Genomic DNA, 15,302 nt, shown 5'->3' on the forward strand with positions numbered 1-15,302 from the left:
GGTAGCTCAAGTGATTAAGCACATCTCTCTTACATCAGAGGTCCTGGGTTTGTCTCCCAGTGTCTCCTAAAGAAACAAGGAAGATGAACAGACACAGCAAGTGAAAAACAAAGAGGCAGTGGGGAGAAATAAACAAATTAATTAATTAATTAATTAATTAAATCTTTTAAAAAAACAAAAAACATAATGAGAGACACAACAAAGCAGGGAACAGAGGTTCCCAGTGCCTCCTAAAGAGGACAAGCAGGGCAGAAAGCTGGCATGATGGACAGGCACAGTGAGCTGACATGACAATATGATGTAACAAGAGACACCAGAGGAAAATCAATGAGAGACAAAACAAAGCAGGGGATGGAGGTGGCTCCGATTAGGCACCTCTCTCCCACATTGGAGGTCTTGGTTTGATTCCCGGTGCCTCCTAAGGAAACAAAGAAGATGAACAGATGCACCAAGTGCAAACAACAAGGGGGTGGGGAGAGATAAATAAATAAATAAATATTTTTTTAAAAGTACATTATTTAGGGGAAGCGGCTGTGGCTCAATCAGTCGGGCTCCCGTCTACCACATGGGAGGCCCTGGGTTTGTATCCTGCGGTCTCATTGTAAAAGCAGGCTCACCTGCAAGCTCTGCGGAGTGCTGCCCCGCCTGCAAGTGCTGCAGAGTGCTGACTCAGCAAGGTGACGCAACGAAAAGGGAGACAAGCAGAAACACAGAAAAAGCGTGCAGCGAAGGAACACAGAGAGCAGACAACAAGCAAGCTGCAAGGGGGGGGCGGAAATAAATAAAAATAAATACAGACACAGAAGAACACACAGTGAATGGGCACAGAGAGCAGACAGCAAGCAAAAAGCCGCAAGGGCAGGGGGGAAGTACATTATTTAATTTCCACATATTTCTGAAGTTTCAGTCCTTCCTCTATTCTTGATTTCTACCTTCATTCCATCATGGTCAGATGGTGATTTTGAATTTATTAAAACTTGTTTTGTAACATATCTTATGGTCTATCATGGTGAATGATTCCTGAACACTAGAGAAGAATGTGTATTCTGCTGCTGCTGGGTGAACTATTCCTTGTATGTCTGTTAATCTAGTTGGTTTAGAGAATCATTCAATCTTTTTTCTATTTTCCTGAGTGGTCTTCTGTGTAGATATTCTGTCCATTACTGAAAGTGGTTTATTCAGGTCTCCTATTTTTAAAAAATCTATAACCATATATATAATCTAGTATTTCCCCTTTTATCCACATTCATATATATATTTCAGTGCTATTAGTTATATTCACAATAATGTATTACTATCACCACACCAACTAGTACCGAAACATTTTCATCATTCTCAATAAGAACTCTGTATATTTTAAGCCTTCACTAAGGTAGAATTGACTATTTCTCCCTTCAAATCTACCAATATTTGCTTTGTATTTTTTTAGGGGCTCTGCCATTAGGAGCATATATATTTACATTTGTTATGTCTTCTTATTGAATTGACCGTTTTCAGTATATAATAACCTTTTTTGTCCCCTGTAATAGTTTTTTACTTAAAGTCTATTATATCTAGTATTAATATTGTTACCCAGCTCTCTTTTGGTTACTATTTGCATAGTATATTTTTTATATCCTTTCACACTTGACTTTCTTGTGTCTTTGAATTCAAGGTGACTTTCTTGTAAACAGTATATAGTTGGATCATGATTTTTTATCTCTTCCACCAATCTCTGTCTTTTGTCTGGAGAATTTACATTTAACATAGCTACTAATAATGGAGGATTTTCTTCTGCCATTTTGCTATTTTGTCTTTGTAAGTCTTCTGTGTTTTTTGACTCTCAATTCTTCCACTAATGCTTACTTAAATATTTATTTGACTTTTTGTGGTTTATCATTTAGAGTCCCTAGTCATTTTTATCTACATATATTTTTCATATTTTCTTTGTTGTCTCCATGGGGATAAAATTTTAAATCCTAAATCTAAAACAATCACATATGATTTGATACCAACTAACTTCAACAGCCTATACTCCTCCACCCGCTACCTTTCTGTTGTACTTATTACAAATTATATCTTTATACATTTTATGTCCAAAACCATAAATTTAGCATTATTTTTTATGTTTTTGCATTTTAGAACCTGCAAGAAGTAAAATGTGGAGGTACATTAAAAAAAAAAAGCATTACCATAGAACTGGCATTTATAATTACTCATATGGTTACATTTATAGGAGGTCTTTATTTCTTTATGTTGCTTCAATCCACTCTCTAGTGTCCTTTCCTTTCAGTATGAAGAATGTCCTTTAGCACTGCTTATAAGGCAGGTCCCATGATGACAATCTCCCTCAAATTTGGTTTATCTGGGAATGTCTAAAATCTCTCCCTTATATTTGAAAGAAAATCTTCTCGGATATAAAATTCTTTTTTGACAATTGTTTGCATTCATCACTGTGCTGTTGTCATTTCTGGTGAAACATTGGCACTTAATCTTACTGGGGTCCTTTGTACATAACTCATTGCTTTTCTTTTGCAGCTTCCAGAACGCTCTCCTTGTCCTTGGATTTGGTTTGATTTCTATATATCTGGATGTGGTTCTCTATGAGTTTATCCTGTTTGGGTTCATTGGATTTCTTGAATGTGCATAGTCATGCCTTTCATTAAATTTGGGAAATTTTCTGCCATTATTTATTTGAAAATTCCTTCCGCCCCTTTCTCTCTTTCTTCTCTTTCTGCGACTCCCATAATGCATATATTGGTATGCTTAATACTATCCCACAGGTGTCTTAGGCCCTGTTCACTTTTTTCATTCTTTTTTTCCTTCTGGTCCTCAGTCTGAATCATTTCAATTTTCTTATCTTTGAGTTTACTGATTCTTTTTTCTGCCAGCTGCAACCTGCAGTTGAAACCCTCTAGTGAATTTTCCATATCAGTTATTGTGGTCTTCAACTCTTCTAGTGTTTCTGTTTCATACCTATTGAGATCTCAAAGAGATTGTCATATTGTTCATAAATTGTTTCCCTCATGTCCTTTAGATCTTTTCCGTGTTTTCCTTTATATCCTTATATATACTAAGGATCTTTTTTTTTTTTTTTTTAAGTCTTGTCCAGTATATCCAAAGTCTGGTCCTCTTTGTTGATGGTTTCTGCATTTTTATCTTGTTTGTGTTTGTATGGGTCATCATTTTCTGTCTTTTTGTTTTGTAATCTTTTGTTGCATACTATACATTTTAATATTTTCAAGGGTTGACTCTGGGATTTAGTCCCTGAAGTATTTCTTCCTTAAGTTTGTATCCAGTTAGTGATATGAGAGATTTCCTTGAGTGCCAGGAGCTAACAAAATCAAACAAACCAAAGCAAAAAGCACCTCTGACAATCTTTGCAAATTGGCTCTTCTCTGTTGGTGGTCTCCTTTATAGGTTAGTCCTCCTATCAAGATCAGCCCTAGAGGAATGGTAAGTGTAGGGTCCTCTCCTTACCTGAATTGAAGTGGAGAGTGAAACCTCCTCTTTACCTGCTTTGAGCTTGCTCTTGTCCTTATACAGTTTAAAGGAGTTTAAACGCCCTTTACACCCCCTTTGCAATAGACTTTCTCAGCCTCCTGGGCACTCTTTTTTATATTTTAATATAAGTAGTCCTTTGCTCCAGGCCACTTTGACTTAACTGTTCCTTAAACTGCTTTAGGTGTCTGCAAGCTCCTCGGAGAAGCAAATTTCTTCCTTAAATGGAAAAAAAAAAAGGGTAGGTCTATTGTTCTAGGCTTTGAGACTTCGCAAGAGTTTCTCCAGGGAAAAGGTTTTCAATTAGGAAGGTCAGTTCTGGGGATCCTTATGCAAATAAATAAAACAATCATGCCAAGAAACTACCTTCTGTTTTCCTCTCAGTCAGAAACCTGTGCATGTCTTTTACTCTCCCCAACATTCACTTCATTACCAGGTTTTATTTCCTCATTATCTCTCAAAATCCTTGGCTCCAGGAGACGTCCCACTCATTCATTCAGCAAACTTTTTGACCAACTACTCTGTGTCAGGCAATGGAATGGTTACTGGGAATACAGCAGTAAACTAAACTCTATTGGAACAGTGGTGTTTACAGTCCGGTTGACTCCTCCCCTAATCAAACTAATCCAAACCAACAAACTAGGCCAGTTCTCCATAGCTCCGTCCAATAGCACCCCTCACTTTTCCCTCCTGATTCTCAGCTCATTCATTTCTCTCTGTTCTACAGATGAAGACACTGAGACCAGGAATGATTATGTAACATGCCTAAGGTCACAGAATTGGTGATGGGCTAGAATTCTTAAGAACTCTATTTAATTCATCGTCCAAAAAGTATTATCTACCATATGTCAGGCATGTCCTTGAGATTCAGTGGTGGGAAAACAAACAAACAAACAGGTCCTTGCTATCATGGAACTTACATTGTAGTGAAGGAGACAAATAAATAAGAAAAATATCAGATAGTAATGATGATGTCAAAGAGAGCAGTCGGATGGCTACTTAAAACTAGGTGATCAGAGAAAGCCACTTTTTATGTCTCCTTAACCTCTATAAATTTATCGTGTGTTTTATCTCTCTGACCATTTTCCCAGAGTGATTGACAATAAAACCTTTAAGAGGGTCGGACTAGTTTTCAGGAAAACAGGGAAGAGAAGAAGCTGGGACAAAGAATGTCCATATTGTACAGCCAGATTAGGTATTGGAAGGAGTAGGTGAAAGCATCTAGGAAAAAGTGGGTGAAAATATCCCTAACCCTAGAGTGAGTGAGAGCACCTACCAAAGGAAAGGACTGGGGGCTTGCTACTAGGAGGAGGACCCAGTGTGGGCTACCAAGAAGGCTCAGAACTAGTCATAGAAAAGGTTTGTAGTGTAGTTCCCCAGACAAGGTTGCAAAGGCCCTGCAATTCAATTAACCCAGTCATGCATGATATCAAGTAGAAAAAGAATTCAGTGAGACCAAAGATTTAGAGAAACAACAATGAAAAGGTCTAAATTCTTTCTAGGTTAATTTATAACTTAATACAATCCCTATAAAAATATTATCATAGTATTTAGGATCAAACCCTGGACCCTCCATATGGTAGACAGGAGCTCAACTGCTTGAGCCACATCCATTTCCCACAAAGGGCTCGTAAACATATAAAACATATTATTTTGTCACTTCTCAGAGTGGTACAGATTTGATAACTCACTGTTGATCAGAGTTTGGGAAACTGTCACTTCCATATATTACCAGTTGGAGTGTAAAGTTTTGCAACTTCTGTGTAGATTAATTTGGCGGTAACTGAAAGTTGCAAATGAACATACCTTTTGAGTGAATATTCTGACTTCTAATAATTTATCCTACTGATATATCTGTATATATGTGAAATATGCTATGTACAAAATTACTCACTGCAACACTGTTCATTAGAGCAAAATATTGGGAACAATTTAAATGCCCATCAATAAACCTCCTCAAATAGCATACCATATGGATATCAAAAAGAATAAGGCAGCTCTCTCTGTGCTTATCTGGAACTATCTTCAACGTAGGTAAGTGAAATAAAGGAAAGGGGAGAACAATGTGTATGAATGCTATTGCTTGTGAAAAATATATACATATACACTTGTATAAGCTTAAAATATCTCTGAAGGATGCAAGAGGAGCAAGTAATATGGGATGCCTCTGGAGAGAGGGACAAGAGACATAAGACATTGTATTCATTTTTTTTCACCTTTTGAATTTTGAACCATGTGAATGGTTGGAAAGAGTTATGAATGTTAGTATTTGTTCCAAGTTGCCTATATAAAATGAGTTCTTTTATGCTGTGTACTTTGAGCACATTTGAAATATTTTATAACTAACATTTAAAAAGCAAACAAGCTCTAAGCCATATGCTTTTTTTGTTTTGTTTTGTTTTTAAGATTTATTTATTTATTTATTTCTCTCCCCTTCCCCCCCCACCCTGGTTGTCTGTTCTCTGTGTCTATTTGCTGCGTCTTCTTTGTCTGCTTCTGTTGTTGTCAGCGGCACGGGAATCTGTGTTTCTTTTTGCTGCGTCATCTTGTCGTGTCAGCTCTCCGTGTGTGTGGTGCCATTCTTGGGCAGGCTGCACTTTTTTTGGTGCTGGGCGGCTTTCCTTACGGGGCACACTCCTTGTGCGTGGGGCTCCCCTATGTGGGGGACGCCCCTGCATGGCAGGGCACTCCTTGCATGCATCAGCACTGTGCATGGGCCAGTTCCACACAGGTCACGGAGGCCCGGGGTTTGAACTGCGGACCCCCCATGTGGTAGACGGACGCCCTAACTGCTGGGTCAAGTCCACTTCCCTAAGCCATATGTTTTTGATAGAACAATACATATGTTGTCAATATATCATAATACCATATCACAGTATATACTAGGGATGTTAGTAATGCTTTTTTCCTCATAAACAAATTGAAGTCTATTTGCTGCTGCTTACAAAATATACAATTACTTGATAGGTATTTTCTTGATAAGAGAAATATGAGCTTGCCCATATGATTTTATATTTTAAAACAATACCTAAATTTAAAATAACTCAGTCATTTCATTACAGTTACTTGGATTCCATGTTTTAAATTATATAAATAGGTCAGATTCACGAGGAGCACATAATCAAAGCATCTGTTTTAGCCATAGGTGTATAGAAAGTCCTCTTAGAATCCCATAGCATTTTAAAATCTAATTCCTTGAAATTATGGTCCAAAAATCCTACCGATGGAAAGAAGCGTCACAAAAACTTTATGGTTAACTAAACAACCCACACCAAATTAATAATAGGGAAGCTAAACTACCAATAATTTACATTTAAAGGAAACACTTGAAGACCAACCAAGTCGACACTGATACAAATGCACCAAAAGCAACGCCTTCTATCAGAAAACTGAACTTTGCAAAGTTGCTGGCAACTCTTCTTCTCAGTACAACACAAAATTGATTCCTGAGTAAACTCGAGCTATTGCAAATACTCTAGTATATGAAGAGCAAAGATTAGTTACCCTGAATAACTCCTGTAGAAGATAGTAGTCCATACTGTTATACAAAACTGTACTCCTTAAAAAGAAAAACACAAAACTCCTGTGTTTGAAACCATGGACGGGACTTCCAGTTTAGGATCAGTGGCAGCCCCTCAGGAGGCACACTTGTACCAGGAATTTTACATTGTGAATCACTGAAGGAGAACGTAAAGCTAACACTGAGAGGGTTGAGGGAGGTCCTGTCTCTGAAAATTTGAGATCAAGATGTGAGGTGGGGAGAGGGAAGGGAGTGGAGGACCAAAGAGGAGCATTTGACACTTTAGACGCTGTGGAAGAGGAAAGATGAGAGCTGCCTAAATTTTCTCAATAAAAGCAGTCTTGTCTTGAGCCAGGCTCGAAAGAATGTCAGGGCTAGGGTAGGGTTTGAAAGTTAGGACAGGCCCTGCTGTGAGTTAGTGTAGTGCTCTTCAGAATTCAAAGCTGGAAAATCAGGCCTGACCCTTCAGGAATTTTCCACAGAACACATATTTAAATAACAATTCCAGAGATAACTATAATTTACACTTATATACTCCTTATCATTTCTTAAGCACTTTAACAAAACTTATCTCAGAGCTGACAGATCCAAAAAGTGCCAAGAATTCTGGGGAGGGAAAGTTCTGAAGAGGCGGCAATAGGCTGAAAGGACCAGAACATTTCTGGAAGGAAATGTGATACTGGTGTTGAGCCCTGAGCTGGGTTTACAAAACAGGGTGTGTTAAGGGGCTTTGAGTAGGGAAGGCTGATGGGCTTGGCGAGTCCGTAGCACTACAAAAGACCAGACTGAGGGGGGCCAGCTCAGCTTTGGGCTACTTAGCATTCAGAACACTTAAGGGGTTTGGGCAATCAGGGAACTGCTGGGTTTGGGAAAGATTCACAAAATTGCAACTGCAATAATCAATCTGAAGCCTCAGTCTCTCCCAATGTATTCTATCCATAGTCACCAAAGGTCTTTTCTTCCTAATACAGTTCTGTTTGTGCAACTTCCTTCAAAACCTTCCTTTCCATGCCACAGCATGAAATCTAAAACCCCAGCATTTTTAAGACTCTGTATGGTCTCCCTTGCATATCATCTTAGTGGTGTAAGGGTGGGGTAGTGGGGTGGCGTGAGAAGCTGTCTACCTCAGGGGCAGGCAATAAGAGGGTGCACTGTCTACAGGTAATGTTTTTTAAGGAGGTACCAAGGATTGAACCTAGGACCTTGTACATGGGAAGCAGGCACTCAACCACTTGAGCTACATCTGCTCGCCTATAGACAATTTAAAGACATAAAGAAATAAAGTTCACTAAATAAAGCCAGCATGCTTTTTATCATTATCACGAATGGGGAAATCCCAAACAACGTCAGTGATAAGATATTCATCCCTGAAAAACTGTTGGTCTAAGTTCTCCACAGTTACTGAAATTACAGGGGAGTTGGTTTTTGTTGTGTTTTTTAAAATATATTTTTTATTTATTTTAAAAAGATATATGGATCACAAAAATGTTACCTTAAGAATATATAGGAGCTTGACATAAAGGTGCAATGGACACAACCAATCCAGTGTCCACATAGAAGAGGTGGCATTGGATTGGGAAAAGTGGACATAATGGACAAAGGGTATGGGGAAAGGCAGGAAGAGATGAGAGGTGGAGGCGTCTTCGGGACATGGAGCTGCCCTGGATGGTGCTTCAGAGGTAATCACCGGACATTGTAAATCCTCACAGGGCCTACATGATGGAATAGAGGAGAGTATGGGCCATGATGTGAACCAATGTATATGAGGTGCAGAGGTGCCCAAAGATGTACTTACCAAATCCAATGGATGTGTCATGATGATGGGAACGAGTGTTGTTGGGGGGGGGGAGAGGGGGGGTGGGGGGGTGGGGTTGAATGGGACCTCACATATATATTTTTAATGTAATATTATTACAAAGTCAATAAAAAATAAAAAAATTAAAAAAAAAATGTAAATGAAAAAAAAAAAAAAAAAAAAAAAAGAATATATAGGAGAATACCATATGCCCCCCTCCCCACACACCCCCACTTTTCCCACATCAACAACTTCTTTCATTAGTGTGGCACATTCATTGCATTTGGTGAACACATTTTGGAGCACTGCTACACAGCATGGATTATAGTTTACACTGTAGTTTACACTCTCTCCCAGGCCATTCAGTGGGTTATGGTGAGATATACAATGTCCTGCCTCTGTGCCTGCAATATCATTCAGGACAACTCCAAGTGACAGTGGAGTTTTAATAGTATAGATGTTAATTTGAAATGAACACATTTTTGTTACTTATCCTTAAAATACTTAATATTTTCTGTGGAAGTTATTTCAGAGGATTGTCTGACACAAGTGGATTCAGCTATTCATATTCTTTTGGAGAATAAGTTTGTAAAGGAAGTTTAGTTTCCTGGTGGGACCTAGGTAGAGTCTCCCACCCTTGTGGTGCACATTATCTCTACACTTAACTAGTAGATTCCAAATAACAAGGATAGCACAGTTGTTGTAAAGACAAAGCAGGGAGCAGGTGTAGCTCCGTGGGTTGAGCACCTGCTTCTGCTGTACAAAGTCCTGGTTTCAATCCCTGGTACCACCGAAAAAAATAATTATAATAATAAAATAAATAAATACATGTTAAATTACTTCAACTGTGGCCATTTTATGTGGCTATTTGAAGTTTTTAAATTTATGCTTAACTTTAAAACACTGAAACTGCAAACTATGAGATGTACTACTTTTGTTTCATAAATGCAAATGTTAGTTCACACATTAAATATTTTACTGAATTTGAATAATATAAAATTTAAATTTACTCTTTTTAATTTATGAAATGTTTCAACACTAAAAAAATGAAGAGAAAACATGATCACTTGGTAATGCATGATGACTTTTATAACATGTAAATGTAATGTACACCACTACATTATGTAGCTGAATGTGCTTGAAGGAGGACATTTTTAAAAAGAAAACAAAAAAAGAAAATGTGGTCATTATTGATTACTACATGTCTATTCCAGAACATGATTTTGTTGCATGTAGGGGGGATTGTTAAAAATGAGTGGCACCAGCTATGATACTGTAGATGAGCCACTGTGCTCCATTTCAATGACAGGGAGCAAAGGAGACATCTGCAACTGCCTATTCACAAACAGGCTATGATTTTGAGGTCACGCACATTTTTTTTATTTATCAATTTTATTGAAACACATTCATAAACCATACAATCTATCTAAATGTACAATCAGTGACATTTGGTATAATCACAGAGTTGCATTCATCACTTCAATCACTATTACAGCATTTTCATTACTCCAAAAGAAAAAACAAACAAAAAACAATAAAGAAAAACCCCCACCCCTTAGTAGTCACCTCTCAATCACTCTATTCTTCTGCCATACATAACTGCTAGTCTATTTCAGCCCCCATAATTTATTTGTACTTACATTTTGTATAGATGGAGTCAAACAATATATAGTACTTTTTATCTAGTTTCTTTCGCTTAGCATACACCTTTTTTTAAAAACCATTAATGGAAGGCTATTAATAAATTACTATACATTACTGTCCATAGTTTGTTTTGGTTGCATTTTTGCCCAAATATCACCCTGATACTAACATCTTGTAACACTAATGTACATTTCTTCTGTTTCACAGAAAAACATTCTTATATATGCACTACTAACCATACTCATTTTTTACAAGGTTTGCTATGCTATACAGTCCCATGTTTCATGTTGTAGCTTTACTTTTAGTATTCACACAGATCACAAAATTTTGTACATGCTCTTCCCTGTTTCTAAATCTCCTTTCCCCCCATCTAGGTTCCTTTTATTTTAATGCATTCATCTATTCAGTGCCAGGCATTTTGCTAAACCATGGAAATAAAGATGCATTCAACCCCAAAACTATATGACATAGGCAAAATGGTAACGAAAATGAAGCTAAACAAATATTTCACATTAAATACACTGCCGCCTAATTAGTAAGTCTTATCTTAAAGTTTTGTTGTCTTAAAAATAAATTTTAAAAGTTTAGTAGTGTATGAAGGAGTCATACTGAAGCAGGCTAGTAAGATAGGGAATCAGTAGATGGATCTGGAACCTGGCAGAGAGTCCACGTGGACATCAATAACCCCCAAGGTGGCTGCTGGAAGACCCCGCCCCCCCAAGATCCTGCCATCCAGAACAAAGACTTCCTCTGGAAGCCAGAGAAGCCCCAGGTATTCCCCCAAGGACTTTTCTCATTGGGCCCTCATAAAAGATTGATGGTGGGGTAATCAATCAAAATGGCAAACAGCTGGAACTCCTTCCCTGCCCTTAGCAAAAGAGTGGGATAATGAACGAGTCAAAAAGCCAAGCTCAAGGCCTGAGTGAGTGCTCTCTTGCTCTCTTGCTCTCTTGCTCTCTTGCTCTCTTGCTCTCTTGCTCTCTTGCTCTCTTGCTCTCTTGCTCTCTTGCTCTCTTGCTCTCTTGCTCTCTTGCTCTCGCTGTCTCGCCTCTGGACCCTGATGCTGGCTGCCTTCTCCCCCATTTAGATCACTACACAAGTAAACCTGGGGATTTATAACCTATAAAGGGAAATTGTAGCCTGTAAATCAGCCCACTTTAACACTTCTCAACCCCTTCCCTCTCTACCTGGGGCCCCTGATCTGTTATTTTCTCCCATTTCTCGTCCCTCCCTACCTGAATAAACTACTGACCTAACTCACCCAATGTGCTCTTGAAATTCGTTTCCGCAGCTTAGTCAAAGAACCTAGATAAAATCCGGTAACCATAATAAATGATATGAATATCCCAACCACTTTGTATCTGCAGTCATTTGGTAACACAAGTACATTTAGTCAACTGGTTGTTGCTCTCTCATCAGACATTGTTGGAATCAGTAGTATCAATTTCAGGTGAAAAAGGTTGGTTAATGGTAGGGATCAAAAAGTGGCAAATACCTTAAATAGTTAATTTTTGTTTTTATAATGGCCATTCATTTACAAATAGTTTGATGAAGATCAAAGCCTTTTCTTTGAGTATATACTTCCTCTTCATTTTTATCATTTTTTGAAAAGATTTATTTTATTTATTTCTCTCCCCTTCCCCCCATTGCCTGCTCTCTGTGTCCATTCGCTGTGTGTTCTTTTGTGTGCACTTGCATTATCTGGCAGCACTGGGAAACTGCGTCTCTTTTTTGTTGCATCATCTTGCTGCATCAGCTCTCTGTGTGTGCAGTGCCACTCCTGGCAGGCTGTGCTTTTTTTAACACAGGTGGCTCTTCTTGCAGGGTGTACTCCTTGTACGTGGGGCACCCCTGCGTGTCATAGCACTCCTTGTCCACAGCAGCACTGCACTTACCACACGGGTCAGGAGGCCCTGGGGATCGAACCCTGAACCTTCCATATGGTAGATGGGCACTCTATCAGTTGAGCCATGTCTGCTTCCCAATTTTTATCATTTTTAAATTTAAAATTAAATTTTGTTTGCATGAACTATACCCAAAATGACCATGGATGACTTTCAGTTTCAGTTTTTTAAAAATGGAGTGAAACATTAAAGATACTTGGGAAGGGACATTAGTACAGAAATCTTATAGATTTTTGTATATTTTTCTTCCAATCAGTTATAGCTGTTTTGGCCACATCTAAATTGACAACATTTTTAAAGCAACATTGTTATTGAGACTTTCCAAAACAATTAACTTGCTTTGTATCATAATGTTGTAGAATTTGAGAGAGGTTCAATTATTTGCGTATAGAGAGGCCAGGACTCAGGAATGCTTTTGAGAAGGAAAAATGGTTTATTGATGGCCAGCGGACTCGGGGAGCTTCCTGTTGCAAACCCCAGCCCCGAACAAGATTTTCGAGTTTCTTTTATACAGAGAGGAAAGGTTAAATGGTCCTTTTGTTTCAGTTCTCAATAGGCTTGAATTAGCATATATATCTTCCACATCTTAGGTAAGCTTTTAGCATGGACTTCATACATTCTGGATAAGCTTTAGCTTATCTTGGTTTGCATTTCCCCTGAATATTCAAAGTCTATAGGGTTTGCATTGATAAACTGTTTCCTGGGACTGGAGTCGTTGCCATGGTCACCAAGGGCAGGACTGCAGCCTCTTATCATCCCACACCCACAAGTCACAGACAGTTTAGGTTATCTCTTAAGAGACAAAGAGCCTCCCACCCATAGTCCACAACAGTAACATCTCTTTTCCGGGTCAATCACATTTCATCAGTTTATAAAATATTTTAAGGGCAGTAGCAGGACCCAAGAGGAGATGGAAGATGGGAGCAGAGGCCAGCAGTCCTTGGTTACAGGGGTGGAGTGGGCGCTGAGGCCCAGCGGTCCCAGCTTAGAGTTCATCTCAGAGGCACAGAACCGCCTGGGTCTGAGAAGCCTTTAGGAACCTCCCACATGTCAGTGACATCCAGAAGCCCACCAAGAAGCCCTGAATCCTTCCAAGTCGTTGGTTTGTCCAGCTCATCTTGAGCTCTGCCAGGGTCTTCAGGTACAACAGAGGACAAATGCAACATCCAGACTGAGTGAGAACACCTGGACCAGAAGAAGTTCAACATGTTAGGTATGGCAATGAGAATGATGATCCATGCCAGCATCTACCCATTCACTCTCATCTGTACCTGTGCAGGTTTAGAAGAGTGGAAGTGTCTACCATGAGATCTTTGACACCTTCATCAAAATCCTGCAGGCAGATGGAGTGACTAGCCTCTACCGGGGTTCCTGGTCAACACCTTCACCCTCATCTCTGGCCAGTGCTATGTCACCACTTACGAGATCGCCCCCAAAGTTTGTACCTGAATATAGCCAGAGCAACACAGTCAAATCACTGGTGGCTGGTGGCTTGGCCTCCCTGGTGGCCCAGAGCATCACAGTGCCCACTGATGACTTCCAGTACCTGATGATGCACTGCAAGGGTGATAAAATGGGGCTTTCAGGTACGGGGGAACTAGAGGGATGAGAGATGATAGCCTTTGGCCAAACCAAGGACATCATCAGGCAGATTCTGCAGGCTGATGGTCTTCAAGGCTTCTGCCAGGGAAGTGGACTTGGCCCAGTGGTTAGGGCGTCCGTCCACGTGGGAGGTCAATGGTTCAACCCCCAGGCCTCCCTGACCTGTGTGGAGCTGGCCCATGCGCAGTGCTGATGCGCACAAGGAGTGCTGTGCCACGCAGGGGTGTCCCCTGCATAGGGGAGCCCCATGTGTAGGGAGTGCACCCTGTAAGGAGAGCCGCCCAGCACAAAAGAAAGTGCAGCCTGTCTAAGAATGGCGCTGCCCACATGAAGAGATGACACAACAAGGTAACGCAACAAAAAGAAACACAGATTCCCGTACTGCACTGACAACAACAGAAGAGGATGAAGAAGACACAGCAAATAGACAGAGATAACAAACAACCAGGGCGGGGGAGTGGGGGTGGGGGGAAAAAGGCTTCTACCACAGCTACATGGTTTCACTGCTTACCTACATCCCAGAGCTGCTTGGTGACCCTTCTATCACTTCTATGCAGAGCAGCTCTTATCCTAAGGAGTGCCCTCACCTTGTCTTTCAAGAGTCTCAGAGCCCTTGGCTGCAGCCTCCGCCTCCTTCCTTACCAATCCCACAGATGTCATCCAAACCTCTGTGTAGGTTTCAGGCAAGAACTCCATCACCCTGAACTTGTGACAGCTGATGACAGAAGGGGGGCCTTGGGGCCTCATGAGGGGTCTCTCAGCCAGAATCATCTCAGCCACACCCTCCACCATCATCATTATCATTGTGGTGGGCTATGAGAACCTCAAGAAACTCAGCCTTGAGCTGAGTGGACCCCCTGAGCTGGTGGACTCGAGACAGTGGTAACCAGTGGTGGGGAGGGAAGTCTGCTGTTTCCCACACTACACTAGGTCAGGGGAAGAGTAAGGAGGAGGATAGCATCCTCTTCAAATGCCCCCATCACACACCCAGCCCTTCCATAGAACAAATGGCCTGTCTGGGGCAGGGACAGAGGCTTTGAACTGCTCTTGCTGAAGAGACTCCCAGCCTAGATACCCTGCTCTCACTATTTTTAATTCTCTTGCCAAACTGGGCTCTGTCTCTCAATCCCTGTACTTGATCCTACCATATGGAAACTCCCACCTGCTGACCCTTCTTCTGGCTTCCCCCTCCAGCTATATCCCTGAGATCCTAGAAGAGCTCTACATAGAACTTGCTTACTACCACTGGTTCTTTTTCTTGAGTTTACAGCCCAGAGTCCAAGCAGCTTCCATCAGCCCTCTCTTACCTCATCTCCTAGCCTTGCTTATTTTTATTTTGGGACTGAGTTGCCCACCA

At 40.3% G+C, this 15,302-nt stretch overlaps 1 pseudogene; it reads left to right on the forward strand.

The window, feature by feature from the left end:
- Window positions 1-11,327: 11,327 nt before the first annotated feature.
- On the forward strand, window positions 11,328-14,831 carry LOC101419687 (solute carrier family 25 member 44 pseudogene; annotated as a pseudogene).
- The last annotated feature ends 471 nt before the right edge of the window (window positions 14,832-15,302 follow it).

This window comes from Dasypus novemcinctus, chromosome 2 (genome assembly GCF_030445035.2).
Source record: "Dasypus novemcinctus isolate mDasNov1 chromosome 2, mDasNov1.1.hap2, whole genome shotgun sequence".
Classification (NCBI taxonomy): domain Eukaryota; kingdom Metazoa; phylum Chordata; class Mammalia; order Cingulata; family Dasypodidae; genus Dasypus; species Dasypus novemcinctus.